This window comes from Panthera tigris, chromosome D4 (genome assembly GCF_018350195.1).
Source record: "Panthera tigris isolate Pti1 chromosome D4, P.tigris_Pti1_mat1.1, whole genome shotgun sequence".
In the NCBI taxonomy this organism is placed as follows: Eukaryota; Metazoa; Chordata; class Mammalia; order Carnivora; family Felidae; genus Panthera; species Panthera tigris.
The window spans coordinates 53,030,520-53,053,750 of NC_056672.1; the positions used below are offsets into that span (position 1 = coordinate 53,030,520).

The window sequence follows — 23,231 nt, forward strand, 5'->3', positions numbered from 1 at the left end:
TATATCTGAAGCTATCTGCTTTTCCCCGAGGGGAAAAAGAATTGTACAGTCCATGCGAGGCAGAACCTCGAAGAATAGCAGTGCTGTCTAACTGGGAGAGAGTGAAGGACGCATAAAGAAATGGCAATGTGTGTTGATAGGCTCCATAGTAGGTATATGTATAGATTACTTGAGATTAGAGAGGGAGGAAAAACTAATCTTATCAAGGGGACCAGGAAAGATATCAGAGAAAGGTGACATTAATGCTGAGCCTTGAAGGGTAATTAGAAACCTTGCCAGCAAGAGAATGTGAATGTAAAATAGGCCAAGCAATGAGAACATTGCATAAATGGCATACTTTGTCAAAGGGCACAGGACATTCAGGGAATCCTAAATAGATAAATACGGCCAGAACACAGGCTCTGTCCAAAAGGGACAGAGGGAGGAGGAGTGCACATTACATTATAGTAAATGAGAAGCAGGATAAAATTAAAGTCATATTTACATGTAAGCAGAGAAACTGGTTAAGGAATTACCGTAAAATGCCAGGTAAGAAATAACGAAGGTCTGAAGCAAGGTAGTGGAGGTATGCGAGAGACAGAATCTAGACATATTGATGAGGTGGAATATGAAGATAATATGACTAATCGATGACATGAATGAAGAGGGAGTCGTGATGACCCCCAAGATTTAGCTGGATTCCTAGAAAAACTCCCTTAACAAGATGTAAACTCTAACGAAGAACATATTTGAGGGAGAAATATGAGTTCCGTTTTGGACATACTGAGTTGTTTTTAAGTTTATTTATTTATTTATTTATCTATTTATTTTGAGAGAGAGAGAGAAAAGCAGACAGAGAGGGAGGGAGAGACTCCCAAGCAGACCTCACGCTCAGCACAGAGCCCGAGGCGGGGCTTGATTTCACGACCCTGAGACCATGACCTGAACTGAAATCAAGAGTCAGTTGCTTAACCACCTGAGCCACCCAGGTGCCCCTGGACTTACTAAATTTGACATTTGCTGATTCATCACTCTTGGTTTCACTGTCTAATTAAGAATGTGTTCAAATCGAAAATTGGTATTATAATCCAGAAGGGTTGGGAGCACCGGAAAAATAGATTCTGAAATTAACCGCCCTATACGTTTATACAGTCACTGAAGACATAGGGAGAGATGAGATGACCTGGGGAAAGTATCAAGTGCCAGTGAGCAGCTTTTCAATGCTACCTCCTTCCCAGCCCTGTTTGGATGGTCGTATCCTCCTCCTCATGGACATGTGCTCGTCTGTACAGTGACAGGGTTAGAAACAAGCATGTGTTCATTTCTCAACAACGAGAATGAAGAAGAATCTGTGAATTTGGGGGCAGGACTGGAAGGATTGGCACTGGTTATTGGAAAGGTGTCTTCTATACCAAAAGGGACAGGAAGAGATGAAGGTTAAATAAGACATTCCAATTCTTCCCACAAAATAAGTTACATACACTTATTTTAGAAACATACATCTAATTCGTACTTTCAGTATTTTCTTTTATTAAATGGTTGTATGTGCTGCAGGTATGTATATGTATGTATTATATACATATATATGCCATATATATACATATATATATGGCATATATATATGGCATATATATATACATATATATGTGTGTGTATATATATGTGTGTGTGTGTGTGTGTGTGTGTGTGTGTGTGTGTGTATGGCAGAGATTAATGCCCCACAGCTCATGTATTTATTCAGAAAATATACAGCACTTATTGCTGTGTCTTTCATACCAGGTATGTGGTAAGTGATCATTATACCCCCAAAAATGAATAAACCCATTCTTTTCAATTTCCTAACAACTCATGTTCCAGTAATAGGAAAAAAAAAAACATAAGTGTTTAAATAATTATCATACATGGAATAATTGAGAAATAAAGGGTAAGGGGAGTCACCTACCTCATGTTTTACACATAGTGTCTAATTTTCTAATCTATACTTTATTGGATAATGATCAAAACTTTCAAGTTTTCAAATTCAATGAATTTTCCCTAGATGAATCAGCTATTAAATAGCTCCCTTGAGATTAAATTTTAGGGTTCTCTTCTTGTCAAAAGAATTTGAGCAACTCAAAAAGATGTTAAAGGCTTCATTCAGCTCATGCATGAACGTACATGAGGGAGACCTGCGTAGCGGGTGCTCTCCCAGTAGAAGCAGGGCTGAACTTCTATAGGATGCGGAGCCTAGAGGGGAACTTGTTCTGGTGATAGGGCTCAAGTATCAGTTTTCATCTACAACTGCTAGAACGCTTGTGCTTGGAGTTTGGATATTGAGCATTATCCCAGTTTTTCATGCCTCTTGCTCGGTATCTCTGACACAATCCCATCCTGACCAAACAGTCCTTTCAAGAGCTTGCTTTTATTTTTTTTTAATTGTTTTCAGCAAATCTTATGCCTTATCAATGTTCAGGAGGAGTTGCCAAAAAAAAGTCTGGAGAGAAAAATGACAAAAGGAGAAGGAAGAAAGTTTGATGGCAAGGGAAAGTAGAGAGCCTCTGCCATGTCTGTGTTAAACATTCACAGTTTGGGCCAATGTGACCTGTGTGAGGTGGTATATCTCAGTGTGGCTTTGATTTGTATTTCCCTGATGATGAGTGACCTTGAGCATCTTTTCATGTGTCTGCTAGCCATCTGAATGTCTTCTTTGGAAAACTGTCTATCCATATCTTCTGCCCATTTCTTCACTGGATTATTTGTTTCTCGGGTGTGGAGTTTGGTGAGTTCTTTATAGATTTTGGCTACTAGCCCTTTATGTGATGTCATTTGCAAATATCTTTTCCCATTCTGTCGGTTGCCTTTTAGTTTTGTTGATTGTTTCCTTTGCTGTGCAGAAGCTTTTTATCTTCATGAGGTCCCAATAGTTCATTTTTGCTTTTAATTCCCTTACCTTTGCAGACATGTTGAGTAAGAAATCACTGTGCCTGAGGTCAAAGAGGTCAGACAGGTTTCCTGTCTCACATTTAGTTTCTTGCACTGTTGGTAGGAATGCAAACTGGTGCAGCCACTATGGAAAACAGTGTGCAGGTTCCTCAAAAAATTAAAAATAGATCTACCCTGTGACCCAGCAATAGCACTGCTAGGAATTTACCCAAGGGATACAGGAGTGCTGATACATAGGGGCACTTGTACCCCAATGTTTATAGCAGCGCTTTCAACAACAGCCAAATTCTGGAAAGAGCCTTAATATCCATCAAGTGATGAATGGATAAAGAAGATGTGGTTTATATATACAACGGAATACTACTTGGCAACGAGGAAGAATGAAATCATGCCACTTGCAGAAATGTGGATGGAACTGGAAGGCATTATGCTGAGTGAAGTAAGTCAGAGAAGGACAGATATTATGTTTTCACTCATGTGTGGATCTTGAGAAACTTAACATAAGTCCATGGCGGAAAGGAAGGGTAAAATAATAGTTACAAAAAGAAAGGAGGGAGGCAAACCACAAGAGACTCTTAAATACAGGGGCAACTGGGTGGTTCTGTCGGTTGAGCGTCCGACTTCAGCTCAGGTCATGATTTCACGATTCGTGAGTTTAAGCCCTGCATCGGGCTCTGTGCTGAGAGCTCAGAGCCTGGAGGCTGCTTAAGATTCTGTGTCTCCCTCTCTCTCTGCCCATCCCCAGCTCATCCTTTCTCTCTCTCTCTCTCCCTCTTTCTCCTTCTCTCTCTCAAAATAAATAAACATTAAAAAAATTAAAACAACAAAAAAAGAGACTCTTAAATACAGAGAACAAACTGAGGGTGGATAGGAGGGTAGGGGAGAGAGTGAAAAATGGGTGATGGCCATTGAGGAGGGCACTTGTTGGGATGAGCACTGGGTGTTGTACGTAAGCCAATTTGACAATAAATTACATTAAAAAAATAAAAAATAAATAAACATTTGCCATTTGATACCCGAATCTCTTTTCTAGGCTAGTTCTCTGCCACACTGATCTGACACTAGCCCTTGACTTGCAGAATCTATGTGTACAGACTAAGAATCAGCAACAAATAATTGCCTGAAGGAGAAGGTTCAGGCTTCATAGAGGAGATGACTCATTTAAGGTCATAGAGATAAGTAGTAGTTCATCAGGTAGACAAAGCAGAAGCATAAGAGCATGAGCCAGCAGGGTATCCTGGGAAAAGTCTTGGAACCACTAGCAAAAAAGGACATAGGATTGAATTATTAAAAAAAAAAATAGAACAGAAATATTATTTGGAATTACCAAAATTTAACATGACAAAAATGAAGAATAGAGACAAGCGTGGGAATTAATAGTCTTCTGGTCGGGGGCGCCTGGCTGGCTCAATTGGACAACATGTGACTCCTGATCTCAGGGCTGTGAGTCTGAGACCCATATCAGGTGGAGAGATCACTTAAAAAAATATATCTAAAATAATAATAATAATAATAATAATAATAATAATAATAATAATTTTCTGATCACAGTCAGGTTTAGTATGTGACTTAAAATCTATTGCCCTAGGCAGGCAATGAAGGGTTGATAAAAATTTGGAAAAAAAAATCCATTCCAGTTGTAATGTAAAATCCAGAGCACAGATGAGCTAGAAATATCAGAGGGAAGAGAAACAGGCCATGGGAGGAGGGTTCAGTGACAGGATTCCTCGTATCAATTCTTTCGATGCTTGAAAAGTAGTTTAATGTGATGATATAGCACATGGATTCTTGAGCCCTGAATTGATTCTGGAGCCAGAATCCCTGGGTTCAAATCCTAGCATTGGCATTTATAAGCTACATGCCATTAGGGAAATTGTTTAAATGTAAAGAAATTGCATAACTATTTTATATAGTTGTTGCCAACAGTCCCTGAGCTAAGACACTTAAAATTCTTAAAACATTTTTGGGCAATTAATATTTGTTACCTCCTAATAATTTACCAAAGTGACCATATTTGCCTGAGAGCAGAGATTCTCAAAATGCACTTCCCAGTCCATGAGCATCAGCATTCTTTGGGATCTTTCAGAAATGGAAATATTCGAGCCCTATCCCAGAGCTATGGAACCAAAAACTGCAGAGTGAGTGGAAAGGGCAGGGGTGTGAGTTTTAACCTGACTTCTTGGTGATTCGGTAAACCTTAATGTTTGAGACCACAGCGTAAAAGCAACTTAAAGTTATAACAATGCTTATACCTATGAGAGGTAGGACCATTTTTTAAAGCAGCTTTTAAATAAGAGTGTGGCAAGACTAATGATGTCCTATTATGGCCATAATATTGGCCATATGGAAATATACGCAAGATGTATGTCCCTCACTGTCTAGTTGCTTTGACTTAAGCAGTGCCTGCTACAGATGTCCTCTTTTTATATAATACAAGTGGTCCTGGAGTAAATAATATGGTTAGGCACGCTGTAAGACAGATCCAACTTAACACTTAACAAGAATCATAGAATTCACAAAGTCATTTCTCACACTAACTTTAAAATTTATACATGGGGAGCATTATTAATACTTTTATTTTAAAATAAGAATATAACAGTTGGGAATTTAAAATGATTTGACTAGAATCATTTCCAGGTCCTCAGATATTAAATATCATGTTTATTTTAATTTACTCACTATAATATGATAGCTCTTAGTAGTCCATTTCTTCTTAATAATTATTAACATATTGGGGCGCCTGGGTGGCTCAGTTAAGCATCTGACTTCGACTCAGGTCATGATCTCATAGTTCATGAGTTTGAGCCCTGGGTCGGACTCTGCAGACAGCTCGGAGCCTGGAACCTGCTTCAGATTCGGTGTCTCCCTCTCTCTTTGCCCCTCCCCCGCTCATGCATGCGCGCGCTCTCTCTCTCTCTCTTTCAAAAATAAATATTTTTTTAAAAATTAGAAATAATTACTAACAAATCTTTCTACCACTTATCTAATCCTTTAGTATTACTTGTATAATCATTTTTCAATGTTTGCAGAAAAAAACTGAGGTTCTGAGGTTGGGAGATAAGGAAGCTGGGTTCAATTAATTTAAACAGACATAGATTAATTATATACCTTGTTTTAGGCACAGTAGTAGATATTGAGTGATACAAAGATTGATTGGGTATATTGTTTCCCTCAAAGAACTTGTATTTGGATACAGAGTTTTTCTGTCATTGTTGTTATTTTAACGTTTATTTATTTTTGAGAGACAGAGACAGCACGAGTTTGAGAGTTTTGAGAGCACAGAGAGAGACACAGAATCCAAAGCAGGCTCTAGGCTCCAACCTATCAGCATAGAGCCTTACACGGGGCTTGAACCCACAAACGGTGAGATCATGACGTGAGCTGAAGTAGGACGCTCATCTGAGTGGGCCACCCAGGCATCCGTTACAGAGTTTTACAGCTTAATGGTAAATAAGTTAGGAAATTGAGTAGAAATTGTCACTGGAAGTGAAGAATTTTAACTTTATTACTACTATTTTATTTTTTTACTACTAATTTTATTACATTCTCTGATGTTACCAATGTTTGGATAATATCTACCAATCGCCACCATGGCGCATGGGCACTAATTAGGTTACCACTGGACCTGGGCTAGTTGGTTAACACACCAAGAACGTGTGACTTAAATATTATTAAAATATCTATACTACTCAAAGAAATCTACAAATATGCCCTTATCAAAACACTAAAAGTGTTTTTCACAGAACTAGAAGAAATAATCCTAAAATTTTTATGAAACCACAAACCTTGAATAGCTAAAGCTATTTTGAAAAAGAAAAACAAAACTGAAGGTATCACAATTCCAGAATTTATGTTATATTACACAACATTAGTAATTAAAACTGTATGGTACTGGCATACAAACAGACATGTAGATCAATGAAATATAACAGAAAACCTAGAAATAAACCCACAACCAAATGGTCAATTGATCTCTGAAAAAGGAGGCAAGGATATGCCATGGGAAAGAGACAGTCTCTTTAACAAATGGTATTGGGAAGACTGGATAGCCATATGCAAAACAATGAAACCGAACCACTTCTTTCACCACACACAAAAATAAACTAAAAATAGATTAAACACCTAAATCTGAGATCTGAAATCATAAAAATCCTTGAAGAGAACAGAAGCAGTAATGTCAGTGACATTAGCTGTGACAATATTTTTCCAGACATGTCTCCTAAGGTAAAGGACATAAAACCAAAAATAAACTATTAGGACCCCACTAAAATAAAAAAGTTTAACAAAATTAAAAGGCAATCTACTGAATGACAGAAGATGTTTGCAAATGATATATCCGATAAAGGGTTAGTATACAAAAAATGTAAAGAACCAATACAACTCAACACCCAAAAAACAAATAATCCATCAAAAACATGGTCAGAAGACATGAGCAGACATTTCCCCAAAGAGGACATAGAGTTGACCATCAGACACATGCAAAGATGCTCAACATGACTCATCATCAGGGAAATGCAAATCAAAACCATAATTAGATATCATCTCACACCTGTCAGAAGGACTAAAATCAAAAACACAAAAACAACAGATGTAGATGAAGTTGTGGAGAAAAAGAAACCTTCATGCAATGTTAGTGGGAACGAAAACTGGTACAGCTATTGTGTAAAACTGTATGGAGTTTCCTCAAAATATTGAAAATAGAATTATCCTACATTCCAGTAATTTGACTACTGCATAGTCACCCAAAAACTATGAAAACACTAATTCAAAGGGACACATGCACTCCTGTGTCTATTACAGCATAATTTACAGTAGCCAAGATATGGAGGCAGCCCAAGTATACACTGATCGATGAATGGATAAAGAACAGATGGTATATATACACAACAGAATATTATTCAGCCCTAAAAGGAATGAAATCTTGCCATTTGCATGAACTTGGATAGAGCTAGAGAATATAAGGCTGAGCAAAATAAGTCAGAGAAAGATAAATACCATATGATCTCACTCATAAGTGGAATTTGAGAATAGAACAGATGAGCAAAAGAAAAGAGAGACAGAGAGAGAGAGACAGAGAGAAAGCCATACACATGCTCTTAACTATATAGAACAATCTGATGGTTACCAGAGGGGAGGTAGGTAGGGAGATGGGTGAAATAGGTGATGGGGATTAAGAGTGACATGGAGAAAGGTGATCAGATTTATATTCTAAGATCCTTATATATAGTAAGATAAGAACAATTTGATAAAAATCAACAATAGCCAAAGTAAGGAAAGAGTCCAAATGCCCACCGATGGATGAATGGATAAAGATGTTGTATATACATATACAATGGAGTATTACTTGGCAATCAAAAAGAATGAAATCTTGCCATTTGCAACTATGCGGATGGAACTAGACGGTATTATGCTGAGCGAAATTAGTCAGTTAGAGAAAGACAAATATCATATGACTTCACTCATATGAGGACTTTAAGACACAAAACAGATGAACACAAGGGAAGGGAAGCAAAAATAATATAAAAACAGGGAGGGCGACAAAACAGAAGAGACTCTTAAATATGGAGAACAAACAGAGGGTTACTGGAGGGGTTGTGAGAGAGGGGATGGGCTAAATGGGTAAGGGGCATTAAGGAGCCTACTCCTGAAATCACTGTTGCACTATATGCTAACTAACTTGGATGTAATTAAAAAAAAAAGAAAAACAAAAGAAAAGTAAGAAGAAAGAAAAGAAAATTCATTAGTTGACACTGAAAAAATATACTGGCGCTGGGGTGGCTCAGTTTGTTGAGCATCCAACTCTTGATTTTGGGTCAGGTCATGATCTCACAGTCATGAGATCAAGCCCAAAGTGGGGTCTGTGCTGGGTGTGGAGCTGTGCTGTGTGGGTGGGATTCTCTCTCCTCTCTCTCTGTCCCTCCCCCACTCATGCTCTCTGTCTAAAAAGAAATAAATTAATAAACATTAAAAAATGAATCTCTCTCTCTCTCTGTCTGCCCCTCTCCCCCACTTGTACTCTCTAAAATAAAAAAAAAGTTAAAACTTATAAACTAACCATTTATAGAAGAGAAATAGATGACCTTGAAGCCAGTATAAGATAAAAGTGGAAAAGGGAATCTGTTCAACACAGCAGAATACTGGAAATATTAAGATAAATAAACACTAAATATTTAATAACAAATGAAACACAGGAATCTACCCCCAAAACCAAGAGCACACTGTATACAATGTATGTTAGCTAACTTGACAATAAATTATATTAAAATAAATAAATATATAAAATTTTCAAAAGATAAGTAAATAAATGGTAGCAAGGAATATAATTAGTAACTATTATCATTTATGTGTCTATTTTTATATATTAAATATACAAAGATGGACTTGTAGGATACCTTGTTCTTTTTTTTTAATGTTTTATTTATTTACTTTTGAGGGAGAGAGAGAGAGGGAGATTGAGAGGGGGTGGGGCAGACAGAAAGGAAGACACAGAATCCGAGTCAGGCTCCAGGCTCTGAGCTGTCAGTGCAGAGCCCAATGTGGAGCTTGAACTCAGAGCCATGAGATGATGACCTGAGGTGAAGTTGTATGCTCAACCATCTGAGCCACCCAGGTGCCGCTAGAATACAGGGGAGTGAACTCAGGGAGGGAAACAAAGTTATTTAAACTTTGTATGCAATATTTAATATATTCAAATATCATGTGAAAACATAAAATGTCAACATTTATTTATTTTGGGTAATTGATACTCTATAGTGCTTTAAACTATCTTCTGTATATTTTAATTTTTTAATGTTTCTTTATTTTGAGAGAGAGAGAGAGAGAGAGAGAGAGAGAGAGTGTGTGTTTGTGTGTGTGTGTATGTGTGTATACAAGAACATGAGCCGAGATGGAGAAGAGAGAATGAGAGAGAGAGAATCCCAATCAGTCTCCCTGCTGTCAACACAGAGCCCAACAAGGGGCTACATATCACAAACCCTGAGATTATTATCTGAGCCAAAATCAAAAGTCTGTTGCTTAACTGACTGAGCCACCCAGGTATGCCTATAGTTTCTAATTAAAAAAAAAAAATTAATGCAAAAGCAAAAACAAAAACCTGTGGTACTTTCTTTTCAACCAAAACTATTGTTAAGTTTATATATGATAAAACAGTCATACTATTGGATCTAAATTTGAACCCTATATAATTTGCTTTAAATAAATTTAGTTTGTCCATTCATCATTCAATGGACATTGGGCTCTTACCATAATTTGGCTATTGTTGATAGTACTGCTATAAACATCAGAGTGCATGTGCCCCTTTGAGTCAGCAATTTGTATACTTTGGATAATACCTAGTAGTGCAATTGATGAGTCGTAGGACATAAATAAGATGTGATACAGGGGCACCTGGGTGACTTCAGTAGGGTAAGCAACCAACTTTGGCTCAGGTCATGATCTCATGGTTCATGGGTTTGAGCCCCGCATCAGGCTCTGTACTGATAGCTTAAAGCCTGGAGCTGGTTTCAGATTCTGTGTCTCCCTCTCTTTCTGTCCCTCTCCCACTTGCTCTCTCTCTCTTTCAAAAACTAAATAAACAATTTTTAAAAAGTAAAAAAAAGATGTGATTTATATAATTTTATTAATATATATTAATAGAATATATAATAAAATATATGCATATATAACAAAATATATCATATTTTAATATAATGTTAATATATATTTAATATAATTTGTATTTTATATAATATATAAATTATACATATAATGAAATATTACTTGGTGATCAAAAAGAATGAAATCTTGCCACAAGAAACAATGTGAATGGAACTAGAGTGCATTATGTTAAGCAAAATAAGTCAGTCAGAAAAAGAAATATCTTATGATTTCAGTAATATGTGGAACTTAAAAAACAAAACAGATGAACATAGGGGAAGGGAAGGAAAAATAAGATAAAAACAGATAGGGAGGCAAACCATAAGAGACTCTTAAATACAGAGAACAAACTGAGGGTTGCTGGAGGGGAGGAGGCTAGGGGGATGGGCTAAATGGGGGATGGGTGTCAATGAGGGAGCTTGTTTGAATGAGTGCTGGGTGTGGTATGTATATGATGAATCACTGGGTTCTACTCCTGAAATCAATACTACATTGTATGTTAACTAACTTGAATTTAAATAAATAATGTACTTTAAAAAAAATAAACAAATAAAAATAAACAACCATAAAATTTTTAAAAATTTAAAAAAAAGGTTTGAATTATAACATTAATATCTGATAAAGAAATATGCCTGGAACTGTTAGAAATCAGAGCTAACCATGGATACATTCTAACCTCATAGTCCTAAAAGCGTAGACATAGATCTATATCCAGGGGAAAAAAGTTCACTTGCATAATCAAGTATGAATGTTCTTATGTGTCCTTAGGAAAAGGTCACCTTGAGGGATGCCTGGGTGGCTCAACTCGTTGAGTGCCCAACTTTTACTCAAGTCATGATCTCATCGTTCGTGAATTTGAGCTGTGAGTTTGAGCCATGATTTCCAGCCCTGTACTGGGCTCCCTGCTGTCAGAACAGATCGCACTTCGGATCCTCAGTCCCCTTTTATGCACCCCCCACTCATATGTTCTCTCTCAAAAATAAGTAAAACATTTTTAAAAAAGGAAAGGTAACCCTGAGAGGAGGAGGGATTAAGGAGTGCACTTGCTGTGATGAGCACCAGGTGTTGTATCGAAGTGTTGAATCACTATATTTTACACCTGAAAGTAATATTACACTGTGTATTAACTGGAATTTAAATAAAAACTTAAAAAAAATTAAAGCTTATGTAGTAGTAAGGGGATTTACATATATATCTGCATAGATCTGTGTCTATATATTGCTATATATCTCTGTCTGTCTCTGTCTCTTTTCCTGTTTCTCTTTCTTCCTCCCTCTCTCTCCGTATATATAGAGATATAGACATATATAAGCATGCTGCCTCAGACCTGTGCTAGTGTGTGTGTAGATACAAATAATAAATAGACACAGGTGTGTGAGTGTATATATATATATATATATATATATATATATATATATATATATGATCTTGTCAAATTCATATTATACATATGTATATCTATACATATACATATATATACATATATATACATATATATACATATATATATACACACATATATATATGTATATATGATCTTGTCAAATTCATATTATATTTTTCAAGGGTGAGGACTCCACAATTATAGTTTAAATTAGCAAAAGATATTCAGATGTATGCTATGTCTATTCATCACAGATTATGAGATCAAAATAAAAACTAATGTTGAAATCAATGCTAAAATGGAAACCAATGATAAATTGTGCATTAGTTTACTGTAATCCACTTTACATTTTCACTTTTATCCCTCATTCACCCTTGATCAGATGTGTTACTCCCTGTAACATAACATACACTACAAATACAGACTCTATCTCCTACTGATTATGAATACTACAAATAAGATATCTAAACATATAGTATGCTGAAGTCAATGACTATTAGTCCAGTTGAATAAATGAAAAATAACCCTTAACAATCCACTACAAGAAACATAAAATAATTCCAAATCACAGCCATTTCATTTACAATTCAGGCAATGATACGCAGATCACTTTTAAGTCAGTCAACATTCAATGTAAAGATAAAAATCTCATACATAGTTAGACATGGATATGAATGCAAAGTAGGAGAACATGAAAGAGAAAAGGTGTTAAGAGTTCAAAAAAATGCTTCGAAAGACATGGCTTATTTCTAGGTGAACTCTTCTCTTCTTCCACTTCCCTGACAACTACAACTCAGAATTGTTCAAGATTCCACATATTTTTAAACCAGATACAGTTGTCATTTCTTCATTCTGTCATATTGCACGTAAATCATGTATGTGTGTGTGTATCTATATCTATCTATATATCTATATGTATATATATCAATAGAAGCATTGATAGAGATATTTATAAATCATGTATATATATACATATATCAGTAGAGGTATTGATAAATATATATATATATATAGAGAGAGAGAGAGAGAGAGAGAGAGAGAAAAAGAGGTATGATTTCTGTCATTTATATAATGCCATTTCGTATTCTCCCTTTCTTCTTAGAATTTCTATTTATAACTCATCCATCTTTTCCCAGTTGTTTCTGCGTTAGCCTATCTCTCTCTCTCTCTCTCTTTTTTTTTTTTTTTTTTTTTTTTTACATTTGTGAATAAGCAAAATGCTGGCTTTCTCTTGCTTGGCAGTTTGATACTTTTGTTGTTGCTGTCGGCATTGTGTCTCCAGACGATGACAACCAAGATATTCATTTATTCTGAAAACCAATCACATTAATATTCTTTATCTCATTGCTCAGTGCCTCCTAAGGACAAACATGCCATAAAATAGTAGCTATAAATCAAATTTAAGTGTACTGCTGAGGTAATGGGCATTGTAAAAATGTCACGCTTTGGCAGTGGTTGAGTGGAGAATGACCCATTATCATATTAAAGCGATAAAAACTACGTGATAAAACACATAAAGATTGTAACATTTCTGCTTCTGGGTAACCTAGCAGATTTAGATCAAAGTTATAGTATCAGATTGACTTCCAATAATTTAAAAATACACTGAATTTTTTTAAAAAATGAGGAATTTAAAAGTATCTCTTTCCTCTCTATGAGATTTAGATATATAAAAGTCAAATAACCTATAATCTTTTAATGTGTAATATATTTGGGAAGATGTTTATGATAAAAAGTTTCCTTAATCTATAAATTGCTATATAAGGTAACAGGGACAGGAGGAACTATTTGGAAATGTTATTAAGAGTTACTTTTAGGCAACATAGTGGTGTTCAGAATAAACCACTTTCACATGAAAAAAACCCAAACATACAGCTGTCCATGCAACATGTTGATACATTGCTTAGTCATCATATAATGTTAAGTTGTCATTGAACTGGAGGCAGATAAAGAAATGAGGCCTGTTAATTACAACCAGCTAGAAAACCTTCTCAGAACTTGAAAACAATCACAAATATTTCTACCAACCAGAAGTGAATACTAAACAAATTTCTCCTCTCAATATAAAAGCTTTGTAGGGACTCTCAAAACAAACAAATGAGAAACAAAAAAGTTTTCTAGCCTCAAGGAATTTCATCCTTGATGAAATAATGGGATATTGCATCATTCATTACTGTCCAATTAGTTGACTCCTTTGGTCAACCACATTACAGCAATTACATTGCTGACCTCATAAGCTTAAGTAAAGAACAATTTTGTTGACAGCATCTAATTGCATGGCATACACACACCCCATTACAAAATCAACATGAAATTAGAGTATATGTACACAGGAACAGGGAAAATAGTAGCTTTCTTTCCCACATATCTAATTAGTTACAAATTACAGTTCACTACTAAATAGACAAAATAAGGAACGTACTTCCTCAATAAATAGGGATTTGATATTATGCTCTAACTAAATGTAAGAACATTATTTGAACAAAAATGGCTCACACATGACCTTATCCAAATATTACCTTTCAGATGAAGAGTTGAACTAAATGACGCATTAGATGTACACATACATTTTGAAATGTGGGGAAACTCTTATTGACTTTTATGCGTAAGTATACATGAGTAAAATATAACTTTTGTAGCAATTACTGAAGTTGTACCATATTACTTTTTTTTTTTTTTTTTGGCTGAACACTTCAGAAATGACTTGCTTTGGAAATCATTCATGCCTGGCCTAAAATGCAGCATTAAATTAAAGATAAGCTATTTACTTTTTGAAACAAATTTACTCAGAATGAAAAATACTAGATGATGCATGACTTTTAATGAGCAGATACAAGATCTCTTTTCTTATTAATTTAATGGAACACAATTCTCTATGGTTTTCTTGCATTTACACACATCTTGCGAGCAGAGACACTGACAACTTTTCTTTCACATTATCATTTCAAGAATGATTGAAGAGCGAAAACCAAGATGATAGAAATAGTGTCACTTTCCAGACTAAAGGGAAGATTTTTTTTTCTGTTCATATCTTCCTGCAGGGTAAAGATCAGGCAGATTTACTGAAGCTTATTATCAAAGGTTCATAAGCTGTACTGAGTTCTTCAGCAGTGACACAAATCTACTGTATGCACACTACCCATATGGGCTTGTCCAAGTCTTCCCTATGGGACTTATGAGATATAAAGAACTACTATGAACATGAAGCTCATGGGGCTTGCTGTGCAATGAGTATAAAATCTTTGTCTCTGACCCAAGAGTCTCACGTCTCTTACCAGCATCCATGAAACTGTGTCGAGCTAAATAAGGTAAAAATCTCAGACTCTTTGCAGTTCTTGAAAGTACCCAATACAAATTCCCAAATACTCATTGGTTCTCATTAGATGCTATATATGAAAGTTGGGATAGGGGCATGTCAGTGGCTCAGTCAGTTAGGAGTCTGACTTCAGCTCAGGTCATAAGCTCACGGTTCGTGGGTTTGAGCCCTGTTTCAGGTTCTGTACGGACAGCATGGAGCTTGGAGCCTGTTTCGAGTTCTGTTTCTAACCTCTCTCTCTGCACCTCCCCCCCTCATGCTCTGTCTCTCTCTAAAAAATGAATAAACATTTTAAAATTTTTTAAAAAAGAAATGAGATAAACACCAATATTGTGGCCACATATTTGTAATAAAAATTGCATATAAGCAGTTATAATCTGTTATAAATCCTGCTACAATTTATAACCCTAAGTTTTGAAATTTGATATAAAATGTATTGGCATGTCATAGTAAAAATAAAAACTGTTTTAGCTCAATGGAAAAGTGATTGAGATCTGCATAATTACCTGAATTACTACATTAAAGGCAAAATTCAATAAGTCTGGGAGACTAACAGAGGAAGCATCTGAAGAATTGTCCTCTTTGGGGAGGCACATAAAAAGAAAAAGAAAAGAAAACAGTGCTTTCATTCTGGCCTTTAGTTTTGTAGAAAAGTATAAACTCCATTTGCTAAGACAGGCATTGTTATTATATAATTGGTAGACATATCCCCAGTGCATTTATGCTAAGATATAATTGATAGTTTACTTTTCTCTTAAATACTCCTAACCTATACCTTACCGATTACCAGGAGGCATGGTTGCATACATCTATGACTCTGTGGCTCTACCATTTTCTGTCTTTGACAGTTTGTTGAGGATAAGACCTCCTATTATCAGCTAAGTTGTGCCCCCTCCCACAATGTGTCCCCTTTTAACCTCCACTACCTCAGAAGGTGATTGTGCTTGGAGATAAGGTATTTTAAAAAGTAAAATGAGGTCCTTCAGGTGTGCCCTAAGCCAATGTGACTAAAGTTCTTGTAAGGGAAGGAGATGAGGACACAGACATGCTCAGGAAGACCATGTGAAGACAAAAAAGATGGCTCCTTACAAGCTAAAGACAGAGTACCATCCTCAGAAGAAACCAACCCTGCCAACACTTTCTTCTCAGACTACCTACCCTCCAGAACTATAAGAAGATACATTTCTTTTGGTTAAGCCACCCAGTTTGTGGTGCTTTGTTATGGCAACCTTGGCAAATGAATACACTTCCCTCACACCTATTTTTTTTGTCATTTGTAAGTAAAGAAATAATACTATATATCTTTTACAATTTCTAGAAAATTTAAATAAGGCAATATATTCCAAGCATCTATTATATCCCCAATTAAAAATGAATGCTCAGTGTAATCTTAGAATGCTCTTTTCCTCCTCTAAGAATGTGAATAGCACTCTGTGCCCAAGGAGAAAATCCTGAGGATGAGTAATGTGTACCCATCTGTCTTCCTCTACTGATGACAGAGTAAAGGAAAACACAAATACATATCTGGAATGAGAAAAATATTGTTATATATCTGATAGTGTGATTTAGACACCAAATGATTTGAAGAAAGTGTTGGATATCACATATGAGGACAAAAATTGGGTGCCAATGGGTATTCTGAAATTTCAAGTATAGGGATATTTAGAACTTTAATACAAAGTCAGGATTATAGGAGAGTTATTGAGTACAGACTGATGAATTTGATTTTTAACCAGTTCAAGTATAAGATGCCTAAATATCTAAAAGGAATATTTATTAGATCATCAAGGTAATTGTCCAGATTTTTATAAAGAGGTGCTGGCAACTTATAATAATTGGTAATTTAACATTTATTCATTTATTTATTTTTAATTTAACATTTATTCATTTTTGAGAGAAAGAGAGACAGAGCGTGAGTGGAGGAGGGGCAGAGAGAGGGAGATACAGAATCCAAAGCAGCTCCAGGCTCTGAGCTGTCAGCACAGAGCCTGATATGGGGCTTGAACCCATAAACTGTGAAATCAAGACCTGAACCAAAGTCAGACGCTTAATCAAATGAGCCACCCAGGTTCCCCTGGAATTTAATATTTAGAGGGAGGGACTGGTTTAAGTTCTAAGGTCAGGTTACCAGAGGAAGTTTAGAAAACAAAATCCTTGTAGTTTAAAAATACAATCGGGAGATGTATTCCTCATACAAAGAGCAAGGCTTAATGAAACATGACACACTATGACAGAATACAGAGTTAGAGTCTAGACAGAGAAGAGAACCCCTGAGATCTACATGCTTCTGAAGTAGAACTGTAGTTCTCAGAGATAGGTAGAGGATTGGAGAAGCATCTCAAGATTACAGTTTATACCGTTGTGATAGAAAATGTTTCATCACTGTTTACTTGGTTTGATTTTCCATCTCATACTCTATTCAGAAGGAGAAAGATATTGAAGCCATGAAGGAGTCTGTTTTGCTGAGCACTTTTTTGGATCGGTGTAGGCAAATTTGGAAATAGGATAGTTCCTCATGACAGAACTAGTGACACTTGATATCAAGGCTTGAGGAGAATGGAAAGATTCTTACATACAAGGAGGTGGGGGGGGGTAGTTTTCCAGGGGCCTGAGTGTGAAATCTATACATGTATATAAGAATTTAAACAGCATTCTGTGCTCAGGGAGAAAATCCTCAAGATGAGTTATGTGTATTCAGTTGCCTTCTCTGCTGATAACAGAGTAAAGGAGAACACAAATACATATACATTATAGATAGAAACTTTAAAATATATTTTTTTCATATATTTTGAGAGAAATTCATTTGAGAGGTTTATTTTGAGAGAGAGAGCGAGAGAGAGCGAGAGAGAGCGAGCGAGCATGTGCACACGGTGGAAGGACAGAGAGGGAGGGAGAGGGAGAGAATTGGAAGCAGGCTCAATGCTGTCAGCACAGAGCCTGGTGCTGAACTCAAGCTCACGAATCCTGAGATCATGACCTGACTCGAAATCAAAAGCCAGATGCATAACCAACTGAGCCATCCAGGCACCTGTATTGCACCAGGCAATATACATTACATATTTATATATTTAAATATAATTTTAAAAAGAGGCATGAGGAACAGATGAAAGTGAAATCCAAAGAAGGAACAATCAGTTATGTTATCAGTTCCTCTACTTAGTCCCCCAAATTAAAAATAAATAAAAACTAAATAAAACTCATGCAATGGTTTGCACAGAGACATCTCTAAAGTGGCTGGCAGTGCACAGGGTGATACATTTTTGGAAAAAGAAAAAAGAAAATCGCAATTTGAGGACACAGGCATTATCTCCATAGATAAATAAATAACCTGAAATTCCAAAAATTTCGGGAGAGGGTCACTCATGTTGATGCCTATCATACTTGGATTCTCCAAGGTGGCCACCAAGGGACCACTTCTTGATAGCTCAATGACAATAGAAAGGGTGGGGCAGAAGGTAACAAGGTAGGATAGCTCAGGTGGTATCACAGGTATGGTTGTCTATGCTTTAAACACTAATATCTGAAAATGTGTTTAAATTTTCACAGTTGACTTTGGTTGCTTATGATAGGGTTGAGGTGTGAGAAAGCTAACTTTGCTATGCATATTAAAAAGTATTGCTGCAGTGTTAGTTATTTTGATAAAGAAAGTGCTGCTTAGCTCCAAATAATACTCTTTGTAAGGACCATGAGACTTTATTGTTTCAAGTACAGATTAGGTCATAATTCTATACAAAACTATTCTTTACCCATGTTATAATTTGCATGCATTAGAATTTTCAGCAAAAGTATTTCTTTCCAAAAAGCACGGAAAGCATAGCTATGAGTAAAAATAGAATTGATTTTTTGGCAAGAACTACTAAGTAAAGGACTCCTAACTTTAAATGTATTTATGTAGTTGCAAAGATAATTTACACATTCTCTGATCACAGACAAAGAAACCAGTGGGAGAACAAGGAAAGGGATTCTCTTATAGAAGAGGAGATGCTTCTTCCTGGTATAATTAAGACAATATGGGCCATGCTTTTCTATGGGATCAATACAGAAAAATCCAGAATTTTTTTTTATTTAGTGAAATTACTTTTTGGACCACTGATAATTGGCACTGTTGGGTATCCCTCTTGTACATGTGTGAGTATTCTCCAGCACATTGCATTAATCCAGTCTTGTCATGTGCATTAACTGACATTTACACATAGACAGATACAAAACACATGCCCGCTTCTGAATGTGCAACCAGTAACAAGATTAAGTCTTTTCTTTTGACTATTAGATTTAGTATAAAGCTTCATACTAACTACATTTTCATATTTTTGTGTGTGTCTGCTGTGTTTCCAATAGCCATTATGAATACAAAAATAGCCTTGCCTGGTCATTGCTCAATATTTGTTCAGAAAATGCATTTTCTAATATGCATGAGGCATCAAAGTCTTCCTAAAGTATGTCTGAAAGTGAAGTTTGGCTCATGGAATAGATGGGACAGAGAGATTAAACAAATGAAATTGCGGTTCTATAAAATTTTAAAAAATATTTCTTTTAAAACTTTCAAATATTAGACACAAAGAAATGAAAAAGATTCCATGTGCCTGGATAGGAAGAACAAATATTGTTGAAATGTCGATACTCCCCAAAGCAATCTACATATTCAACGCAATGTCTATCAAAGTAACACCAGCATTCTTCACAGAGCTAGAACAAGTAACCCTAAAATTTGTATGGAACCAGAAAAGACCCCGACTAGCCAAAGCAATCTGGAAAAAGAAAACCAAAGCAGGAGACATCCAATCCCAGACTTCAAGCTATACTACAAAGCTATAATCATAAAGACAGAATGGTACTGGCACAAGAACAGACACTCATATCAATGGAATAGAATACAGAACCCAGAAATAGGCCCACAAACGTATGGCCAACTAATCTTTGACAAAGTAGGAAAGAATATCCAATGGAATAAAGACAGTCTTTTCAGCAAATGGTGCTGGGAAAACTGGACAGCGACATGCAGAAGAATTAACCTGGACCACTTTCTTACACCATACACAAAAATAAACTCAAAGTGGATTAAAGAACTCAATGTAAGATAGGAAGCCATCAAAATTCTCGAGGAGAAAGCAGGCAAACAACTCTTTGGTCTTGGCTGCAGCAACTTCTTACTCAACACATCTCCAGAGGCAAGGCAAAGCAAAAATGAACTACTGGGACCTCATCAAAATAAAAGGCTTCTGCACAGTGAAGGAAACAATCAGCAAAACTAAAAGGCAACCGACAGAATGGGAGACGATATTTGCAAATGACATATCAGATAAAGGGTTAGTATCCAAAATCTACAAAGAACTCATCAAACTCAACACCCAAAAAACAAATAATCCACTGAAGAAATGGGCAAAAGACATGAATAGACACTTCTCCAAAGAAGATATCCAGATGGCCAACTGACACATGAAAACATGCTCAACATCACTCATCATCAGGAAAATACAAATCAAAACCACAATGAAATACCACCTTCCACCTGTCAGAATGGCTACCATTAACAACTCAGGCAACAACAGATGTTGGCAAGGATGCAGAGAAAGAGGATCTCTTTTGCATTGTTGGTGGGAATGCAAGCTGGTGCAGCCACTCTGGAAAACAGTATGGAGGTTTCTCAAAAAACTAAAAATAGAACTACCCTACAACCCAGCAATTGCACTACTAGGCATTTATCCACAGGATACAGGTGTGCTGTTTCAAAGGGACACTGGACCCCCTTGTTTATAGCAGCACTATCAACAATATCCAAAGTATGGAAAGAGCCCAAATGTCCATTGATGGATGAATGGATAAAGTTGTGGTATATATATACAATGGAGTATTACTCAGCAATCAAAAAGAATGAAATCTTGCCATTTGCAACTATGTGGGTAGAACTGGAGGGTATTATGCTAAGTGAAATTAGTCAGAGAAAGACAAAACTCATATGACTTCACTCATATGAGGACTTTAAGAGACAAAACAGATGAATATAAGTGAAGGGAAACAAAAATAATATAAAAACAGGGAGGGGGACAAAACAAAAGAAACTCAAAAATATGGAGAACAAACTGAGGGTTGCTGGAGGGGTTGTGGGAGGGGGGATGGGTTAAATGGGTAAGGGCATTAAGGAATCTACTCCTGAAATCATTTCTTCACTATATACTAATTAATTTGGATGTAAATTTTAAAAAATAAAAAATAAAGTTAAATTACAAAAAATAAAAATAAATAAAACAAAACAAAACAAACAAACAAAAAAACTAAAAATAGAACTACCCTATGACCCAGCAATTGCACTACTAGGCATTTATCCACAGGATACAGGTGTGCTGTTTCGAAGGGACACATGCACCCCCATGTTTATAGCAGCACTATCAACAATAGCCAAAGTATGGAAATGTTCATCGATGGATGAATGGATATAGAAGATGTGGTGTGTGTATATACATATATATATATATATATATATATATATATATATATATATATATATATATGTATATGTCGGCAATTAAAAAGAACGAAATCTTGCCGTTTGCAACTACATGTGTGGAACTAGAGGGCATTAAGCTAACCAAAATTAGTCAGAGAAAGACAAATATCGTGACTTCACTCATATGAATATTTCAAGATACAAAACAGATGAACATAAGGGAAGGGAAGCGAAAATAATACAAAAACAGAGAGGGGGGCAAAACTTAAGAGACTCTTAAATATGGAGAACAAACAGCGTTACTGGAGGGGGTGTGGGAGGTGGGATGGGCTAAATGGGTAACAGGCATTAAGGAATCTACTCCTGAAATCATTGTTGCATGATATGCTAACTAACTTGGATGTAAATTAAAAAATAAATTAAAAAAAAAGAAAACTTTCACATGGAAAAAAAACTTTCAAATATTAAATAAAAACTAACAAATACTTATTTCTTTGTCAATATCCTTTAGTTGCAAAGGTATAAAGAAATGGCCCAAACTGTAAGATTAATCAGTCCAACAAATATTTACTTATGTTATAATTAGCTCTCAATTTCTATGCTAGGTAAAGCATGGAGTAATAAATTTCAGGTTGTTTATGTTTATTATATCACAGCTGGTGATGGAATGTAAAGGGTTAATTACAGCACCATAGAATAAGTGCTAATGAAAATGACTTTTATGGGGCTAATTACTCTATCAGAAAATAATTATTGGGTTAGAGCCATAAATGTGGAATGATGTTTACAGCCATATATAACCTTTTTAAATGGATTATTTTGAAATATATGCCAGAAATACTTTAACCTCAAATTTTTATCATCTTGGAGTCATTAGTACCTGTCTACTCTGATATAATGTAAACACCAGAATTAAAAAGCAAGACTCTGAACAGTTTGCCTAGTCCTGCCACTATCTACTATGTCACTCTCATGAATAAGTTTTTCTTCATTTTTTTTAAAAAGAAGTCACTGAAATTGATGAATTCTGTGAAGCCTTGGGATTTCTCAGAGATGACTAAGTCCCCAGAGAGAAACACATTGCAACCCTTACTTTAATAAAATCAAGTCTGTTTCAACCTATTTTTTATAATGTTTAGAAAGTATTTTGCATGGAAAACCAATTTCATTGGTTAAACTGACCTGAAAAGTACTAAACAGTGATATTTAGGACCTTGCTAATCCAAACACCGTGAGAATCTAGTAAACTGAGAAATGAATTTCTATGACAATCAGGTCAAAAATGTCAAAGTAAATTTAATTTTTGCTTAGAACTTAACCAAAATAAAAAAATAATAAAATCAAGATAATTTGATATAATTTCATTTAATATATTTAAATTTTGTTTAAATTTGGAGTCGTCCAAATTTAAATTTCATTTAAATTCAAATATAATTTCATTTAATATATTTAAATTTTATGTATTTGGATATCCAAGCTGCGAAAGCTCAATGAACAAGAAAATGATAAGTAGATTGCATATACATATTTTTTGTTAGATCAGATTAAGA

The 23,231-nt window shown here is 35.6% G+C and overlaps 1 pseudogene; it reads left to right on the forward strand.

Annotated features, from left to right (window-relative positions):
* Window positions 1-521: 521 nt before the first annotated feature.
* LOC102960978 overlaps window positions 522-23,231 on the forward strand; it is a 117,218-nt pseudogene continuing 94,508 nt past the window's right edge.